Source organism: Epinephelus fuscoguttatus, linkage group LG2 (genome assembly GCF_011397635.1).
Source record: "Epinephelus fuscoguttatus linkage group LG2, E.fuscoguttatus.final_Chr_v1".
Lineage (NCBI taxonomy): Eukaryota > Metazoa > Chordata > Actinopteri > Perciformes > Serranidae > Epinephelus > Epinephelus fuscoguttatus.
In genome coordinates this window covers 41,092,529-41,112,579 of record NC_064753.1, presented here as the reverse complement: position 1 = coordinate 41,112,579, position 20,051 = coordinate 41,092,529, and the positions used below count along the sequence as shown (strand labels likewise).

Sequence of the window (20,051 nt, the reverse complement as noted above, 5' to 3'; positions counted from 1 at the left end):
AGTCCCTCTGGAAATAGGGAGCCAGGAGCCTCAGAGCAGCAGATGCTCGTTGGGTTTAACTTTGACCCTGAGCTGGATACAGCGTGTCCTCGTCACATCAGACTGAGTGATCACAAGACACACGTGACAGTGGTGGAAACAATGTGATTGTTTTAGCTCATTTGTTACACATTGGTTATGTGCAAACACGAACCAATGGAGACGGACACGGACACACACATACACACACCCACACACACTTGTGGAGACTGTTGGTTAGACACATGATTCCTCTCGTTCTAAATATAGATAGGTCAACAGCACACAAAGCCACAACAAGGCAGCTAGCAGAACAGATAAGACCATATTAGTGGTTAGCAAAGGGACACATTAACTCCCAATCACACTGACAGTGACACACCAGGTTTGCGTGCGTGCATGTGTGTGTGTATGTTCGTGTGTGACAGAGAGAGAGGGAAGAGAGTGAAAGTATGTGAGCGAGACAGTGTGTATCTACACTTGACCTAAACTCACACCTAAAAAAATTCCACATCAGCCACTGTGAAGTTGCATAACCAGAAACCGTGTGTGTGTGTGTGTGTGTGTGGGTAGGTGGGTGTGTATTTTGGGGAGGAGATTACTAAATTTAAGTTTAGTGTTTTTAGCTTGAAATAAAGTTTAGATTACAGTTTGGTTAGAGTTAAGACGAAGCTACAGCTCAGGTGTGAGGACTGAATCTGGTCCATGGAAAGTCCTTACAAGTCTCAGTATGTGTGTGTCCTCTAAACCTCTGTGTTTCTGCTGTTAGCAAAACAAACATGAGACTGGCTCACTTTGTCCCACTGCCGGCAACTCACTATAGCTTTTGTTGATTCAACACCACATCCGACACAGCGTGTTCCTTTTACCAACCGGAGGACGGCAATCCGAGTGAAAGCAAGGGAGAGCTGACCAACAATAAACAGAGCAGGGGGCTTAATTTAGGAAAACTATCTGCAAAGGAGGCTAATATGAGCTGGCTGGAAAACACCAAGAGAGATTGGGAGACATACCGGCAGGGGAGAAAAGGCTGGAGGAGATGGAGGGTGAATTAAATGTCTGTATGGAAGCTCCTAGAACAACACAGTTACACAACATAGACTTACATACAGTCCGTAAAACAAGACGTCATGGTTTAGGACAAAGTCCCAGACTGTATGCGGAAAGAATTTGGAAAACATAGTTTAAACAACTTAAAAAGAGGTTGTGGAAAGAGAAAAAACGGGACAGGGTCCGGGGTGGGGGTTACTTGAGGAGAACAAAGTTAAGACAGACAGAGTAGTAGATGGGTGGAGTGAGGAGGAGGAGGAGGGGGTGGGAGAGGGTGGAAAGGAAAAGTTCCCGCTCCTGCTTTCCGAGTGGATTCTCCAGCTCAGCAGTGGGGAATGTGCTGGCATACCACAGAGAGCTGCTGCTGAAGAATGCAGTGATTCCTAACGGATCCACAGCCCAGCTCACACTCACACACACAGACCAAGCCCCAGTCCTATCCCTACTCTGTGCTCTGTAGCTTTATTTGACACTAAGTAAAACAGTCTTTTTCACACCGCATGTAATGAGCCGCGATATCACACAGTCCAGTTGTTTACACACAACACTGGCCATGTGGTACTGGTCAGTCATGAATGAGTTGATGGTTGAAGTCTACGTTACACTTGTGACACTTTAACCATTAGGTTTTCAGACCTATACTGTGGCAGATAGTGGAATAAAGATAAAAAAAAATCATGATATGTGGATGCTGGCTGTTGTGAAATAAGCAGATATTTGCAGAGTATATACTTAGATGGCAAATGGCCCTTCACTTGTGTGACACCTTTCTAGTCTTCGACCACGCAAAGCGCTTTTCACACTTTGAGTCACATTCACCCACTCACACACACATTCATAAACCGGTGGCTGAGGCTACTATACAAGGTGCCACCTGCTACTCAGTTTTTAACACACTCACACACTGACAGAGCCACCATCAGGTACAATTTTGGGTTCAGCATCTTGCTCAAGGATACCTGGGTATGCCAATTGGAGGAGACGGGACTCCATAAAGAAAAATCTTACTGCATTTTACCAGGTAATGTTTGTTTGTCTTCTCTACTGCACAATTATACAGCATCATCTCCAGTCTATTTGCATAACAAGAATAATTTCAGTGCTTCTGCAGCTGAGTTGCAACAGAAAGAGATATGTCAGCAACACTTGAGGCAACACGTGATACTTTTGAAGTGAGAGAACTCTGAGGTGACAAAAATGGCAGCATCCAGTGCCTGAACACAAAGTACCTGCTAAGTATAATTTTAACCTGCTAAAAATACGATGTGTTGTTTCTTCTTTGTGAACCTAACAGAACATGAAGTGACTGTAAACACATTGGAATAATGTAAAAATGTAACATTCTCCAAGTTATCAGGAGCAGAAACATCTGAGGTAGTTTGCAAACTTAATTTATCCACCAAATAACATCTTTTATTGTGACTGGTTGTTGGTGCAAGGCTCAACAGTAAGAATTGCCCAGGGCAAGTAAAATGCCACATGGGGCTGGTAAACTGGTTGGCTGGTAAAGGCAACTCACCCATCGAGCAAGTGATAAAAAAGAATGGGTCAAATTTCTTTTTTCGGAGCTGATGATGGAAGTAAGAAGTGAGCCACCTTGCTTCCTTCTCATCTCTGTTGAGAGTTTCCTATGCACAGTACCAATCAGGCACCTGTGAGAAAACTGCAGCGGGTAAAGACAAAGTTTATGAGCTGAAGCGCATGTGCATTTAAACTTTCCCAAAAACAGGAATTTGGTTGAGTGGTGTAAGAGGATGTGGGCGAAAACGAGTTTGAGAGCATGGCAGATAAAATGGAGTCATTTTTGATAAATGAAATGATCTGTACAGACAGGGACAAACAAAAATTGAATCAGGTGAGTACATTTCTGACTCACTTGCCAGAACGACAAAGTGGGGAGAAAAAAAACATTAGCGTAATACTCTGTGGTGAATCTTTATTTCAGAAGAAGAAAGCATTGCTCTTTGTTTCAGGTTGCAATCTAAAGAATAAGCAAGGTGAACCCTTTACCCAACCCTGCAGCTCTCATTTTCAACCTCCTTGGTCTTTAACGCCAATTCCCACCCACACACCATCCTCAGGCATCAGTGGCCTGGCTCAGGGTGGGACAACTGGACTACAGTAAAAATTGAACACTGAAACAAAGAGTGAAATTACACTTTTTATTGGACCAGCTTTAATCACTTCCCACTAGCTGACATGCACATACTATATCGACACATTTCAAGGAGCATCTACACTTCACAGACTCGGGTGTCTTAGGTTGTCCTACAGCGGCAGGGTAGGGTAGTAGTGATAAACAAACTACAAGGAACTGGTTGAAAGATAACATAACCAATGTTAATTGAAGGATCTTGTGAAGGTTATATATGAAATGGAAAAAATTACCATGAGAGTTAGAAATCACGTGCATATTTTTGAAGAAAGATGGGAAAAAGGTTGAGATATGTAAAAGATGATGTTCCCAATGATCTTGAGATTGATAGCATAGAAGTGTTGTCTTGTTCTTTATCGTTCACATAAATGTGTGGGTAAATATGTGTCCATGTTTGGGCACACACACATTCATGGGTGCGAGGATGTATGATTCGGCACGTGGGTATTATGTGTGTTGTTGCTAGATGTTATGTAATGTATCCTCTAACTTAAACTTAAATTTATGAGTTTATTTAACTACATCCTATGAAAAAATGTACAAGTAATCTGCTTTTTTTTTTTTAATTTATTATCATTATATTATTGATGCTGAGTGTTCGAGAAAGAGTAAGAAAACACAAAACAAAAAGTAGACAAACAAATAAAATGACTGAACAAATAAAGTGAAAGAAATCAAGATGACGAAATAAAAGAGAAATAGGCCACAAGACAAGACCAAAGAAAGCAAAAACAAACAAAATTTAAAATGAGCAAAAAGGAAAATAGCAAAAAACAAACAAACACAGGAAACAAATATTAGTGAAAAAGACACGCCAAAGAGAAAGAATGCAAAGAAACAAACAAACAAATTAAGACAAGCAAAAAAGAAAAAAAAAACAAAGCAAGGGTGTGCAAGTAGGAGGAGAAAGTGAGGAGCTGGTTTGACTGTATATGGTGAGAGGTGTGGTACACAAAAATATACGATGGAAATGATCTAATGCTACACACTGCATCGCCCCACCCAGAGAAAGAGTCCATGTCCTGACAAGAAGTGCAGGCAGGCTCCCACAGGCCCTAACGCAAGCTTTTGAGCCCCATACATATACACACACACACACACAGGGATAAGGGAGGTAAGAAGGAAGGGGGTGGATACGAAAGACAGACTGGAAAGTTCACCAAAGTCAACAGGTTCCAACTGGAGGGGGAGAAAAGAGGGAGAAGACTGCAGAATAAACAAGACGGGACAATAACACACATGCAATAAACAAGAGGAGGGAGAAAGTCCAAAGAGAAAAAGAGGAGGAAGAAGAAAGAGAAACAGAAAGAGAAGCAGACAGAGACTGTTTGAGAGAGAAAGTCAGTGTTGTGGGATCAGCCTGACCTTGGCCTCAGCCTGACCTACTGACACATAACTGACTGAGGAGGGAAGAGGAGGAGGAGGAGCTCTGTTTACTCCTGTCTTCTCTAGTTTTTTTTCTTACACTAAGTAAAGTTCAGCCAGTTTCCAGATACCCATAAGGGACATTTTTCATGGCTGCAATACCACTGAAAGGCTGTTGTATTTGGATATAGCTTCAGCCGATAGACCAAGTCTTTGTCCCATGACCCGAGCTGTAACACACCCTTGCTGTGAAATTACACACCGCAAAAGAAGAAATGACGATTTGACTACCAATTACTTGTAAAACGAATTATTTGGTGCAGCTCTTATGGAGAAAATATTTGGTATCAATCTAAATTACAACAGATTTTAACCTGGCAAAACTGAAATTTTCCCTTAAGAACACTGTACATACACCACCAGCAGTCTGCTAAGAGAGAGGTGAACTGAGGAAGAGGTGAGCAGAGAGAGAAAATATCCCCCTGTCCATCTAAATAATCAGTGTGTCAGTCATCATGTCAGACAGGTGAAGCTGAGTGAGAGGAAACAGACAGTCAAGCTGTCAGGAAACCAGTCAGCAGGTGATTTACACTGCTCTCATCGGCTGACACTCTGTTGCACACATGCTGCTCTGATCTGGATATCTGGACAATGGGCCGTTTTAAATAAACATGACTGACATACATCCGTTTTGTGTTAACATGCAGTGCGTGCACATAGTTAAATGAGAACCCTGGTTTCCTTCAATCAAAAGAGACAAAAGTATATGTCAACAAGACAACCTGTGGGGATGATTAAGATGTCGAGGTCGCGACACAGAAGATGGAACCACAACATGTGGACTGTGGATGTTCAAAACATCATATTAATGCACAGAGCTGTGCCAGCATCTGATCATTTTGCTGACTTTGGTAGGTTTCAGCACTAAAGCAGCGAGCAGGAAGGAAGGACAAACAGAGCACTCAGCGAGCTGCTCTGCTGACACCAATGCTCTGTATCACTCTGTCCCATGTTTCCATCAACCATCTCTATATCTATTATAGTCAGGTTTACAGTTTAGTGACTGTGAGACAGGATTATGTCTGAAAAGGTGCATAGTCTTCTGTGTCGTTTTCCTGTGTTGCTCTGTGTATAATGACACAGCTACAAAGCTAAATTTATGGCTGCCCCCTTAGTTAACCAAACGTTAGTCAACCAGAAAGGTTATTAGTCAGTAAGATTGCATTGGTCGCCTAGTCGCAGAAAGAAAAAACAAACTCTATAAGGAGCTGCACCTCCCCAAAATAAATCAGAACCTCTATGACTGGACCTTGCGGGAATTTAATTTGAAAGGACAGACACAGGAAGTGTACACGCTTAGCAGTCAGACAGGAGTCACATTACAAACCAATCACAGCCGACAGATATATTTCCCTTCTTTTGTAAATATTCAGTCTGATGAATATGGAAAAGTTGATCATGTTAGCGCAGGGCTACCCAGAGCTTTACATCTGTCCCACGGATGATAGGCCTACACACTTATGAACAGCTTCTGGAAGAAGATCAGCTCTGCACTCAGGATATTAGTCAAATAATGGTTTTGTTCAGGTTGTTTAGCACAGATGCAACCTGAACCTTGAAAGCTGGCACAAAAGCACAAGATTATGAACCTGGTACCTCATTTCCACAGGTAGTTAATACTGTCGGGCAGGAAATCCAAAGTGTGGATCATTTTGAGAAGGTGAAGGAAACCCAATGATAGAAATCATCTTCAGGTTCACTACAAACAGAGACAGATCATCTGAAAACAGAAGAGACACCCATTAGCAGACTTGCACTAACAGCCTGGACACCTGATCAATGTTATGACTTATAAAATAAGCCTATTAATGGTTCATTCACGGTTTTGTATTTTTCTGTAATGTAGCACAGTGTTAACAATGTTACTGATACTATTCTTTCTCACACCTTCAACTCAAACCATTATGTTGCCCTGCTCAAAATATATCATCATTTTTATCGTAAACATGTGGGCGACTAGTCGACTAATGGCCCTATATGACAACTGTTGGTCGACTAGGAAAATTCTGAGTCGGGGGCAGCCCTAGATAAATTGATTAAAAAATTAAAAGGAAAAAGAGTCTGATGACTCGACTTGCAATTTGAGCTTTGAACTGGGAGCGCCTCGACTGATGATTCAAATCATCAACATTTAGGGGGCAGCCCTACTGTTTTTACTGGTCATCATCCAAACCCAACTGGTCGGTCCATGCATTCCTGCCACATCACTCTTCTCTCATAATGGAAACCAGGAGACACTATCGAAAATACTGTGGGCTATAAAACACTCCTTCATGGAAACCAGAGGATCGTGAAGAAAGTCAAAAATAATTTGCAGCGTCTTTTATCACAGAAAATGTCTTTGATGCTCTAATTAAAAGAAACGAAAACTGTAAAATGGTTAAATATGGAAACTGGACCATTACCTCATTTCCACAGGAAATACTGTAGTAAAAAGGTGTACGACCCCTGCTGGGTTCAGACCACAGGAGTTACTTTTCTGAATGGAATCAGTGAAAGATCAATCAGCGTCTCCAGGGGCACTTCAACAAACAGAGACAGATTCCTGTGACCCACAACAGAAGAGAGGAACACCTTTTCATAGCAGACTTGCATCATCACAGCCTGGACACCTGATCAATTTATAGAACATTATAAAAAGCAAAGCTCTCATCTGGTTTTCACATTGTGTGTGAGTGTGTGCGAGTGTGTGTGTGCGAGTAGCAGCGTCTGTGTACAGTAGGTGTAAAGTAGGTCTTTTCCTCTTGGGCGCTTATTTATTTATACTGTGTAATGTTTTAAACAGTGGCCAAGATGAGTGTGTGTGCGTGTGTGTGATTACACTTGTAAAGTGGGAAGCACCTGTCTGACTATGAGTTGAACACGTTTGCCAGTGTTTGTGCGTCTGTGTGTCTCCCTTCCCCAGGAAAAGGAAAAGCATCATCATGGCTTCTGTGTGCGGCAGCATCCAGCTTTATTTGTTTCACTGGACTTAAGTGCTTTTCACAATGTCTGACATCATTCCACATCCACTCTGGACCTCATTCAAACCACGTCTGCCAAGTCAAGAAATCCAGGTGGTATCATTAGTTTAAAATTTGCTGCTGCATCAACACAAACCCCCATTAGAGAGTTCCTCCTCTGCATACAAAGCGTTCATCCTTTAGTGGAGAGACGTGAAGCATATTGATTAATTTGGGAATATTTATGCTCTGAAAGAAAACACAATATTTAAAAACACACACTCAAACAAGAGCCTTTACGTCATTTACTCAGCTTTCCAGGAATTTCCGAGGCCCATGCAAACCCTGCACACCTCAGCTGTTGTTGCACCAATGCAGGTTGCAGTAAATGATTAAGACTAAACAACAAGTATAAAGTATTTGTCTCTTCCTCATAAACAACAACACAACAAACATAGAACACAGAAGTTCACAGGTAAAAAATGAAGAGGTGAAAAGAGACTATTTTTTACTAAAATGTTAAAGGTCAAACATCATGGCTTGAGTTTGGATTTAACTTCAACATGAAGATATCTATAGTTGTCAGCACAAGTACACTGTCCTGACCACTTGTAGGCTACCACAATCATATAACAAATCAGAAGAGACCAGATGCTTTTATTGTCACTTTTCACAGTGGTCCTAGAACATTGTGAATGGAGAACAATTCTGCTATCTTTAAATTTCCCACTTCCTCTTGAGTCTTTCATCAACATCTCTTTTGCTCAGCACTAACTGTTTTCTGAAGGAACATTCTGAGAGCTTTGATTTGCATCTACCTGTGGAAGTACGCAGCGCTCCAGTGTTAGCTCTGAATTCAGTCACTATGCTAATGTGAGCCTGCTCTGCCATTGGACAGAAAACAACTCTATTTAAGGAAATGGCAGTCAGGGGCCAATCAGCCGCTTTCCTTGCCTCTCCATTTCTCTGTCTGTCTCCCGCTCTGCTCAAAGCCCCCCTTCCTTCCTTTAACAAGAATGATAATTATTTTCCTTTGTGGAAGAAAGGTTTATTTCCGTACCTGCTGGGAAGAGGGAGAGCACACAAACACACACACACACACACACACACACACACACACACACACACACACACACACAACAGTGTATTGGTGGTGTGGTTTAGGTAATTGTTTCCGGTACATTTGTGAGCTTAATAGGGATGTGTCTTTGTAAACTACTTAATAGCTGCGGTCTGCCAAACAACAACAACAACAACAACAACACAAACAACAACATGCCAGTTAAAGAGAGGAAAGTTTGAATGAAGGTGATCAGTACTTAAAGATGGCACAGCTGCACAGGCTGTTTTATCATGTTGAAATGAAACCAAATTCAGCAGAACTTAAATATTCAGTGGCTTTACATAATAAAAAAGGAAACAATGCTTTACACATCAAAATCAGTTGAATTAAACCCAGATGTCTAATTTATTTGATCATATTAAGCCATCCAACAGGTTTTCATTTATCATCCATAATGCTGGGGCTGCATGTGAGGTGTAAACCAAGAAATTACCACATCTTTGGTTTTCTGTCAAACAGCAAGTTTGTGACACCAAACACAGCAACATTTTCATCTACTGTGCGTTACAAAAATTTTCATTATCAGAGTTTTTACCATAAATCTTATGACAATAAACACTTAACTTGGAGATTGGTTCACACATAAAGATTTTAAATGATGTCTGAACAACAGTGAGATTCTACAGCAGTCACGTGACACACTGGTTCCTGATGAGTGTTTGCACACCCACACCGCTCAGTTGTGATGCACATTTGAGTGTCAGTGGAATGGGGGGCTCTCTCTGAGACAGTTTCTGCATCCTCGGCCATCAGCCCAGGGTCAGCCAGCATCCGGCTGTGCTGTGTGACTGCCGCCCACACAGGGACCCATTCAGACACAACAGACTGAAACAGCCAGGCACAGGTTTTGCCCATGTCAGTGTTAAAGATGGCACTGGTGAGCTGGAATCAGATTATGTTATTTCAGGCAATATTAGGATGACCTCAGCCTTTTTTGACATTATTTCATGAGTAATAGGGGTTCTTGTTAATAAAGACTTAAGCAATGGAGGGTTCTTAGTCAGAGAATTTAGAGCCCCAATGATGGCTCATTATTTATCTTTTATAATAGTTTAATTTTCTTGTACTTACTATTACTGTCATCTTCGAAAGTAGAGTTTAATAATCTATTACAAAATACACTATATGGCCACTTTATTGGGTATACCTGTAAAATCTAATTCAGTCCAATACAACAGCTCAGCCTTTAATTTGACCTTGATAAAGATAAAAATGTTCAGCTTTGACTGACATTGTTAGAAATATATTAATTTAATCTTATGTTTTTATAGATTGGTCTACATTTGATATTGTTATTGAGTCACAAACACAGCTAATGAGCATCTGGTGTCTGGAAGCAGAGGTCACAGCTTCTGAGATCTGGTCAGACAGGTATTTCAGTTCAGACTTGTTGTATCTGGAGCTATGTGCCAGCTGCTGATGTACTGTGGAGCCAACAGCCTACACAGGGCAGCAGCTGGGGGGGCTGCTGTGTCTACTGTAGGTGTCTGTGAGGACGAGACTGCCTGGTCATCTATGAGACAGACTGGTATCCCTCACCTGTTCTCACCCTCTCTCCTTCTCTCTTACACACTCTTGCTCTCTTTCTCAGACCAACACACACACAAACACACACACACACACACACACACACACACACACACACACACACTACTATTAGAGAATGGAAATAAAGCTGGAGTTTTCAACTTAGAGCTTGTACTGAATTATTACATTATTATTCAGACACATATTAATCATTTAATCACTCATTCATTCAAATGTAACTGCACATGTAAAGACTTTCACTGATATGCAACTTGTTATGCTTGGATGCACCCTGACAACTAAATCATTCCACTCTCCCCAGTCCAATATGAGGCATTTTAATTTGATGAGATAAAAGAGCTGACTGCATTTTAAAATATATTTTTTCTGTTTGCATTTACACTACTGATAGGAGCGCTGAAGTGACACACTGTAAGCCAGCTGGCGGTTGGTATAACACCTTCATTTTTGCTTTAACAAGTCAAAATTGTGTTGTACATCCACTGCCGCATACATGCTCAGTGAAGCCTGGATTTCACTGTCAGTCCATTTGTCCCTGATTTCTTCAGTTTTTTAAAAAAGTTTTTAAAAGGGCAGCTGCAAATTTTTCTGTTTTTCAAAGGTGCAAATGTTGCTTTGGCTGTGTTCAACCAATTAACATACACTTACTTTGGGGTTGCAACGGTATGAGATTTTCACAATATGATAACCATCTTAGAAAATATCTTAGTATCATGGTATCACAGTTCTACAGAAATATTATTACTATCATAAATCAACACACACACACCTCATTCATCTCTCTTCTAGGAGCTAAAATAGTTAAATATACTAAGACTATACCTGTTAGATCTTTCAGTATACACACAACCTAGAAAGTGTACAACACAAAAATGAAGTAACAACAAAAATATTTTGGCTGTTCAGAAATCATCAAACATCTGTTTTGAAATGATCAGCGTTCATAAACATGACAGTGCATTCATGACAACATAACAAACATATAAACAAGCAACTAGACACTAAATTATCAAACAAAATCCAGATAATTTTTGTTATCCACTTATCAACAAAAAAATCTTGTTATTAAGTTTTTATCTCTCAGAAGAGAAAGGATAATTTTTTCTTATCGAAAAAGTCAAAGTCTCAAAATTCCGTGCTACAGAATCAAACTAGAATTTGCAACTAAGCAATCAAAAAAATCAATCTCAAATCTCAACTGCACTAAAATTTTGAAAAAAAAAAAGCAACAAAGTTAAGTTAAATTAATCTTTTGTTGTTTTTGTTCGCACAGTCCTCAAAGTTAGCCCAGCTACTAAGTTAAAGCCTACTTGTCTGTTGTAGTCTGTAAGAACTCTCAGCCTTTCTCATATTAGATGTTTTTCATACTGTAAGTTACAATAAAGACATATTACAGTTGTTTGAAGCATTACAGTTTCCCAGTAAAATGTAGCAACACTGGACAGTGTTCAGTGAGAAGTAGTGGACCACACTGAGGGTTTGTGTCAACAAGATTCCCAGACCAAGTCAAGCAACAGACGTCTACGGAAATAGCAACATCAAACATGCGATTCATTTGCGATGCAAGTGGAAGGCTTAAACAGACAGAGGGAGTAGTCCTTAACCCCATAATGTTGAACCAGCCCCTCAGTGAAGATTCAGATGGGGCCAAACTAACAACCAACACTGTGGGGGTGTTTATTGCTGCCTCCATACCCAGATCAGAGTGGTTGAGCCCTGCTATAATGTTCTTTCATGTGTGCATAGTTTTGAAATTAGGTCAGAGCAACACTGACATATTACTTGTGTTTTCTATTTAAATACTTAGTGACCATTTGTAACTGTTTCTGTATCTTGGCGAGAATTATGGCCCATGAGTGACTGTTAAGTTGAGCAAAATTGTTGTCTTTTTGTCCCCTGCTGTACCAAAAACATCCAAAACCCCCATCAGACCCAAAAGCCGCAGTATAGCTCAATCCATTCATTCTGTGTAACTTTAAGATCATCTAATCCACCTGCAGAGAATGTATTTAATGTGTGTTTTGTCTGTTCGAAACCCGTCCTTAATTCTAGTAGACTTGTTACTCAATCATATCTGATGATAGTATGTCTTTTAATTTGAAGCAGGGTGTAAACATACACAGATACACACATGGCACAGTAATCCAACTTGCTGGTGAAAGCAAAGCTGGGATCAGAGTTATAAAGAAGCACAGAAGGGTTTGGTGAGAAACTAAACCTCGAGGATTTATGAAGCGCTTGATTGCATAATCCCCGCCATCAATGACACCTTGTCCGCCTCTCTCAGAGATAATATCAAGAGCCTGACATGTCTGAGGCTTTGAGTAGCTTCCATCAGCGTGGAGTCCTTTTGGCAGCTAGTCCTGAGCCCCAGTTTCTGTCCATCCTCGGTTCACTCACTCACCCACACACTCAAAAAAAACAAAACAAAACAAAACAAAAAAACAAGAAACAAACATACACACCTGGAAGCAAGAACTGAAAAGTAAAGGCCTTTGCTGTAGGGGCAGAGGGGAAAAGACGAGCTTTATTTCGTTTTCCCCTCTGGTCGTTTTGGCAGGTTGTCTGTCCCCATTCCTGAGGTTCAGTACGAGTTCACAGAACACGCCGTCAACTTCCAGAAATAAACTGTTTGCTCATGCGTGGGTGCGATGAAATAGTTTGGCGCCCAAACCAGAGACAAGACTTTCTCTCTCTATGTCTTTCTCTCCATGACAGAATGACCAATGAGAGAGAAAGGCACAAAGGATGTTGACAAATGGAAAAAGTGTATGAAAAATCCCATCAGATCACTTCCACTTTAAAACTTTTATCTCTATGGGGCCCAGTATTTATAGACACTCCGTTGGCAGAGCAACTCAACTACATCAGATTCAGGTTAAAGGGTAATACCTGTGTTTTTTTTTAAATCAGAAAGCCTTAATTTGGTTAATGGGTGGCTTCTTTCAATGGGTGTTGGCCAGGACACCATAAAATCTGGACTTTCAAAAGCAAGTAAATATTTAAAACTTAAAAAAAAACCAAACTCATGGAAAGTTAGAGCAGGCAGAGAAAGGAGTGAATGAGCTTCAGCTGTAAATAGCACCAGTATTCTCTGAGTCTTCATCTTTTCCCTTCCTCGCCCCACCCGTCCCTCCACCTCCTCTCACCCCCCTCCTTCCATACCGCGGTGTACTCAGGAGACCTTAGCTCCACTGAAGGTGGAATCAGTTTTCCTTTTCCACTGTGTCTTTTTCCCCCCACGCTGGAAAAGCCCCCATCCAACTCTCGCTGAGCGCCTGACTCAAGTGTGCTCCGACGTGCCCACATTCCTAGACAGTATCCCCAACACCGGAACCGTTTACCGCCTAAGCCAGGAATGCTGATTTCCAGCCCAGGTTTTCATCAGACCTAGTTTAGGCAGAGAGTGCAACAGGAATTCACTGAGTAATACTAGCCATTATACAACGCAGACTTTCCCTCCATGTCAGTCATCTTTGACACAGACAAATGCAGGAGTATGCTTTTTCTCTTTCTACAATATTAGATGCAAAGCTAGTGCCGGCAGCTCCTATGAAAAGTAATTTTTTAGCTTGAAGTCATATTTTGACCTAGATTCCAACAGCCTTTCAAATTCTGCACTGAGGTTAAACCCCCCCAGCCAACCCCCACCTCTTGTATAATCCTGGCATTTCTGAGGATCTGGTGCTTCCAGGTGTAAATAAAGATGCTTTTCCATGTATGTGCTTTGGCAAATCCTTTCATGATACCAAAAAAAGACAAATCCGAAACTCATCTTTCTCACCATTTCCAGCACACTCATCATTTACAAATTGTACATTCAGAAAGACCATGTGCGGACAATAACACTGAAATCTACTGCTAACTGTTCTGAAAACCTTTTTATGAACATTATTATCAACAGGTTATCAGGCCTTTTTAATGCAGGGTTGCTCTTTTTCTATGATTTTTCCACAACAAAGTTCAATGTACTCATTAAAAATTCTTACAATTACATTGACACCCTCATTGAAAAATCCAGAATCTATAAATACGCACATCACAAAACTGTGCTTGCATGTCCACATTTTACAGTGAGATTTAAAAGGAATATTTCGACTACAAAATGGCCATTTGTAAATCAAGTAGTCGTGCTGTATTACCTTAAATTCGTAAATAAACTTGTTTTTTTTCTCCAAGCCTCCATGGAAAACAGCAAACATACTGATTTATTGATTAACTGGGGACCAGCATTGACAACAGCAAAACTATATTAAAAGATCTGTCACAGACTATCACACAATTCCTGCAGTATAATCCAAGTCCACTTTATCCAGTTGTACGCTCAGTGCTTCCCATACACAGGCATTTTCGCTAAAACCTTACTATTTTAAACTGAACTGAAAGTGAAACCTATTTTTCAAGCCAGACTCCAATGCTATGGGTTTTATAGCAAAAATATGTGAGTGGGAAGTACTGAGCATACAACTAAAGAAATAAGACTTCAATTATACTGCACGTTGTGTGAAAGTTGGCTAACAGCTGTTTTGATATAGTTTTGCTGCTGTTAAACATATGTTCAATCAATCAGTAAATCAATACCCTTACTGTTTTTCATGGAGGCATGTGAGAAAAATGTTTTCTTCACAAATTCCAGGAAACACAACATGACTAACTGATATACAACAGGTTATTCTTTCCTTTAAGGAAATTCCTGAGGATTCCTGAGCACAGAGAAACTTTCCCCTTCACTACATGAATGTGAAAACAGCCTTCTTCTATCACATTGTGCACAGACATCACTGTGTGCAGTGAGGCTCAATCAGTACAAAATCAACCACAGCACAAAGCATTTTACCAACAGAGATGGACACCAAATCAGAAAGAATTGGGATTAGCGAATTGAAATGGATGAATTCTCAATGTAGAAAAGTCAATAATCAGAAACCAATTTTCAACATTGAGGTTGCCTGTAACAATGCTGTAATAACAGGCTATATGTTTCTTACAGCTGAACCTATTGGTGAAATATAACAAACATAAAAACATGTGCATCACTGTGTCGTGTTTACATTCTTTATGACTGAACCATATGGATGGTAAAACATATAGGCATAGACATGTGGAATCATTACAAACACAGTAAGAAAAAATAAATCCAATATAGAAATCAATAATTTTGATGGAATCGTAATTGTTAAATTATCACATCATGGCCTTCTGAATGGGAATCGTATCCCTAGGTGGCTCCAGATTCCCACCCCAATCTATCGCCTTTAAGTTCTTCAACACAGATGCTTGTTCATATCCAGTACCTGCCTGCCTTCTTCCAGCTCAAACAGCGTGGCAGGCGAGGTCAGCAGTACCACACCACCCTAAAATGAAGTTAGTCATTCAGAACACCAGGCCCACTGTCCTGTCCTAACCCCACCCCTTACACTAACCCTACACCCTGTGTGTGTGTGTGTGTGTGTGTGTGTGTGTGTGTGTGTCTTCCTTCAGACAGCACTCCACTTGCTGCTCATGTCCTCTCAACTTGGTCCGATATTGTCCCTCTTGGGATTGTCTCAAAAGAAGTTTTGTTCTCCTTACAGGGAGAGGAAAAACAGGAAGTTACATTCCTTAATAAGCACAACTGAAACGCTGCAGGCTACACATTACTCCCGTCAAAAATCACAGAAGAAAACCAGGACTTAAACTTTCACTCTGTAGTCTCTCCTTCTAAAACAGTCAAATCCGTAAGGTGATTTCAAAGGCATGAGTATAGATGGCATCTCCCTTGTTGACTCAGGGTTAGGTCTGAACTCACATCTGTACTGAGCTGTTCAGATAGAAATGCTGAGGCTTGAAAATGCACAAACCACTGAAAGTAACCAATTCAAAGAGATCGCCATCTAAAAATAACATGAAAAACTACAATAAAAATAAATCCTGTGTGATGCAACTCCGCCTGTCTTTCAGTCATATAGTGACCCCATTGACTACGACTGCATCTCAAGTCGCAAATAATGTCGCATCACTCGCTGGGTCCCAAAACAAGGCCGCCTCTCAGCCGCTCAGAGAAGTAGGTCACTGAGGATTCCATTCATTTGTACACCGCTTTCCAAATAGTTGCGCTTTTCCACTCAGCCCAAGACTTCCAGCTGCATGTTAACCCTTTATTAGCCAGCGGGTCTCATTTCTGCACCAGCAGCAAATCACACTGCACTTACTATCAGTCAGTTAGCAGAGTAACAATTGTGCATGAGGGGCTCGTGGTGAATGAGGAAAGCTCTTTGAACCTGTGAGTGATTTGTGGTTGTGCTGTTAAACTCACTGTGGTTCATTAACAATCATAGGCAGATACTAAAATGTTGCCTGTGTGGCTTTTTAAATAGCTATTTTTAGACTTAGAGTGCCAACAGTGTGTCTTTTAAAACCGATCAGGTGTCCAGTGTTTTATTTCTAGTCTTTAAAAAAAACACTATTTTTCTGGAACAGCAGCTTTTTAAAGAAAGGTGAGCCTTTTAATGAAGATTTCCAAGCCAACTGTACAACCACACACACACACACACACAAACACACACACACACACACACACACACACACACACACACACAAATATGCCTCAAATGTGCCCTGTATCTGTGGTAAGAAAAAACTTCACACTGGAAAATACTCTATAATCAATACAAGATCTGGATCAGCCCAGTAAAAAAGCAGACCAATGTATCTGCCTTACTCCAGCACATAAGCACTCAAACAAGCTACCACAACATACCAGAGGGATCACGTAACCAGACAACCTTCTCGATCTCCCTCTTTTCAGCAGCATGTGTCCTGACGTTAAGTCTACAGTGCTGAAACAGGCCTGCTGATTCCATCTGACTTAGCTGAATCAGTGGACGGGAAGTGACCACAAGCTGACACAGGTGGGAGAAAACTCAAGGGCGTGGCCCAAAATTTAAATCTGGAGGTAGAAGTCCATTAAAATCTCCTTTAGCATGAGTCCACTGGGACAGAGCTTGTTGCAAAGAATATCTGGAGCCAGTATGTGCAGAAGTTACACAGCCATGATTGTTCAAAATAGGGAAATAAACACACAGATATTCGGTAACACTCTGCATGATGTCCAGTTCTGAAAACAGGGAAATATTTTTACCATTACCATGTAATTTAATGACCAATTGGGCCTTTGTATTAACAATATATTGAAGTGTAACAAGACTTAAAGCAACACAACTTATTAAACTGACTGATGTGACTATGTCTATGTGATAAAGAGCATGAAGAAAAAAGCAAACCAACAGATGGTTAAAGCTGTAGTTTGTAAGTTTTATGAAAATAAGTTTTTAATATTTGCTGAAACTGTCACTATATTCACACAGCACTAAATGAGACATATAATCTGAAAAAAATTGAACTCCTCTACCTACTCTGTTGCCTTATAGCATTTTAAATGGCCTTACTGTATGTTAGGGATGTAACGATTACCGATATTACGGTAAATTTCAGTTAATTTTTACACGGTAAGAATGACCGTTTATGTTTAAATTAATTGCATTATCGCGGTGGATTATCAGGATATGTAATAACAGCCTCATTCAAGTCTCGCGATGCAGGCGCTGCGTGAATGCGTAGCATGTGTAAACACAAAGAATGAAAACATGGCGGGAGGTGGTAATAGCGGCACTCAGGACATTTCCCCCCAACTAAACGCACAAAGTCTGAGGTCTGGGCGTACTTTGGGTTTCTGAAGAATGCCGAGGGACAGCTAGTGGAGGACAACTATCCTGTGTGCAGAACATGCAGAAAGAAAGTTGCTGCGAAGGGTAGCAACACTACAAATCTGCTGGCTCATCTCCGTGACCATCATCCACAGTTTTACAGCCAATGCAAGTTATGCTATGCAAACGTCAGTTATTGTGTGAGGGACTTCGGTTTTACTAAGATTGTCATAATGTGTAACTCTCGACGTATACGGGACATTTGAGCCGTATCTGTCCTCCTAAACGGCGACTAGGTTTTCCGTTTTCGTTTGAGACACTAGCTGATTAGCTAATAGCTGTATTAGCAGCTATGTTGCTAATGTTAAGTGTTTCAAAACGAAACGGAGCTGAAAACACTGAGCGGAGCCGACAGAATATAAACCGACGTACCGTTGATTGAATCACTGTGATTATGGTTATTGTATGGCGAGCGTGAATCGATATAGACATAAGCTCAAGGAAACAACATAAAACACTGCTGTGTTAACCTTTGACCGAGAGCATGCACTCCGTTTCTCATACAGGTAATCCTCTGACTCACATGCAAACTTCTCATGTGTGAATTATTCTGTGTAATGACGACCATTGCCCTTAGGGGTTTTTTGGTTTCTCCTGCACATTTGTGCTATCTGTTCTATATACTGTATGTCTTTTGTTCTACTATTGCATTGTTTTGTTATATATATATTTTTCCCTCTCATGCTAAGAAATAAATAGTATATAAATTGTTAACATATTTTGCTGACTGTTGAAATGCACCAGACAAATAAGCTTTGCTCCTGCAATGTGTTTACATATTTTGTTAATTTAAAATAAAATTTTCTGTTGCTGTGCCAATCCCTTGCCCCTTTAATGTGAAAGTTTCATTTAAATATAAGATTTTGGCTGTTAACATTTTAGTATGATAAGGAAGCTACAAGATTTAGTGAAGTTATTTCAATGTATCTATTTTTTGGACATTTTACAGCACTTAAAAAAATATCGCAATATTATCGTTTACCATGATAATTTGGTCACTATAATCGATTAATCAAATTTTCCATATCGTTACATCCCTACTGTATGTAAACAACAACCAATCAGAGCCGAGGAGTCTCTAATGCAGCTGTCCATCATGTCATCAGAATCTGTGCCAAGTCCTCAGCGGGGGCGCGTTGTAGACGGGAGGTTCCAGGCGCAAAAGTGGATTCATTCATTTTAGGGCCATACTGCCACCCCTAATGCCAATCACTGTTTGCTAACTGCGGTCAATCTGTCAAACCAGGCAGTGCTGATCAAATATGAATCAAGATTCTGTTACTACATTGTCAATTTTATCACCTGAAATGTTTCCAGAAACATATTTTAGAGTACTGTCTAGTTGTATAGAAGAAAAAAAAAAACAAAAAAAAACGAGAATACAAAGCACCGCCCACCAACCGTACCACCTTTCCATTTCCCAGCAAACTAGTACACTAAAACATGTTTCTGAAAACACCTGAGTCGAGGCAATGCAGTTACGGAATCTTGATTCATATTTGATCAGCGCTGTTAGTCTGACCATTTGATTGCAGTTCAGGGAGTGACTGACATTACTGACAGCTGCGTTAGACACTCCTCGCCTGCATCAGAGACTCCTCTGCTCTGATTGCTTGTTGCTGACCACACCACAGTCTGATTCTAGCAAATGCCATAGGAGACAGCAGGAGAGGAGACAGGACATGATTTTCTTTTCACAGACTGTCTCATGTACCTCTTTCAGAATATATTGACAGTTTTAGCAAATATGACATCAAGTTATTTTCTTAAAAGTTACCAACTGTATCTTTAAGACAAAATAGTTACTGGTAGTATTCTCAGTTTCAGACAAAACTGACTGTAATTGTCATGAAGTTTTTCCCCTCCACTACACTACACTGTTTGCTTTGTACCGGCATCTTCACCTTTGACAGAAAATGAATGACAGCTACAGATTGGACAAAAAATTCAATGTGTTCCAACAACTGTAAAGACTGAAAGAAAAATCCAGGTGCGTTGACGTGTATGTGCATACTGTTATTATAACCTTACCTGACTTAATCAGA

General features: G+C 40.5%; 1 protein-coding gene across 3 annotated transcripts in view; it reads right to left on the bottom strand.

Annotated features, from left to right (window-relative positions):
- Nucleotides 1–20,051, bottom strand: part of samd4a (sterile alpha motif domain containing 4A) — a 65,124-nt gene that overhangs the window by 40,528 nt on the left and 4,545 nt on the right. The window lies entirely within an intron of this gene.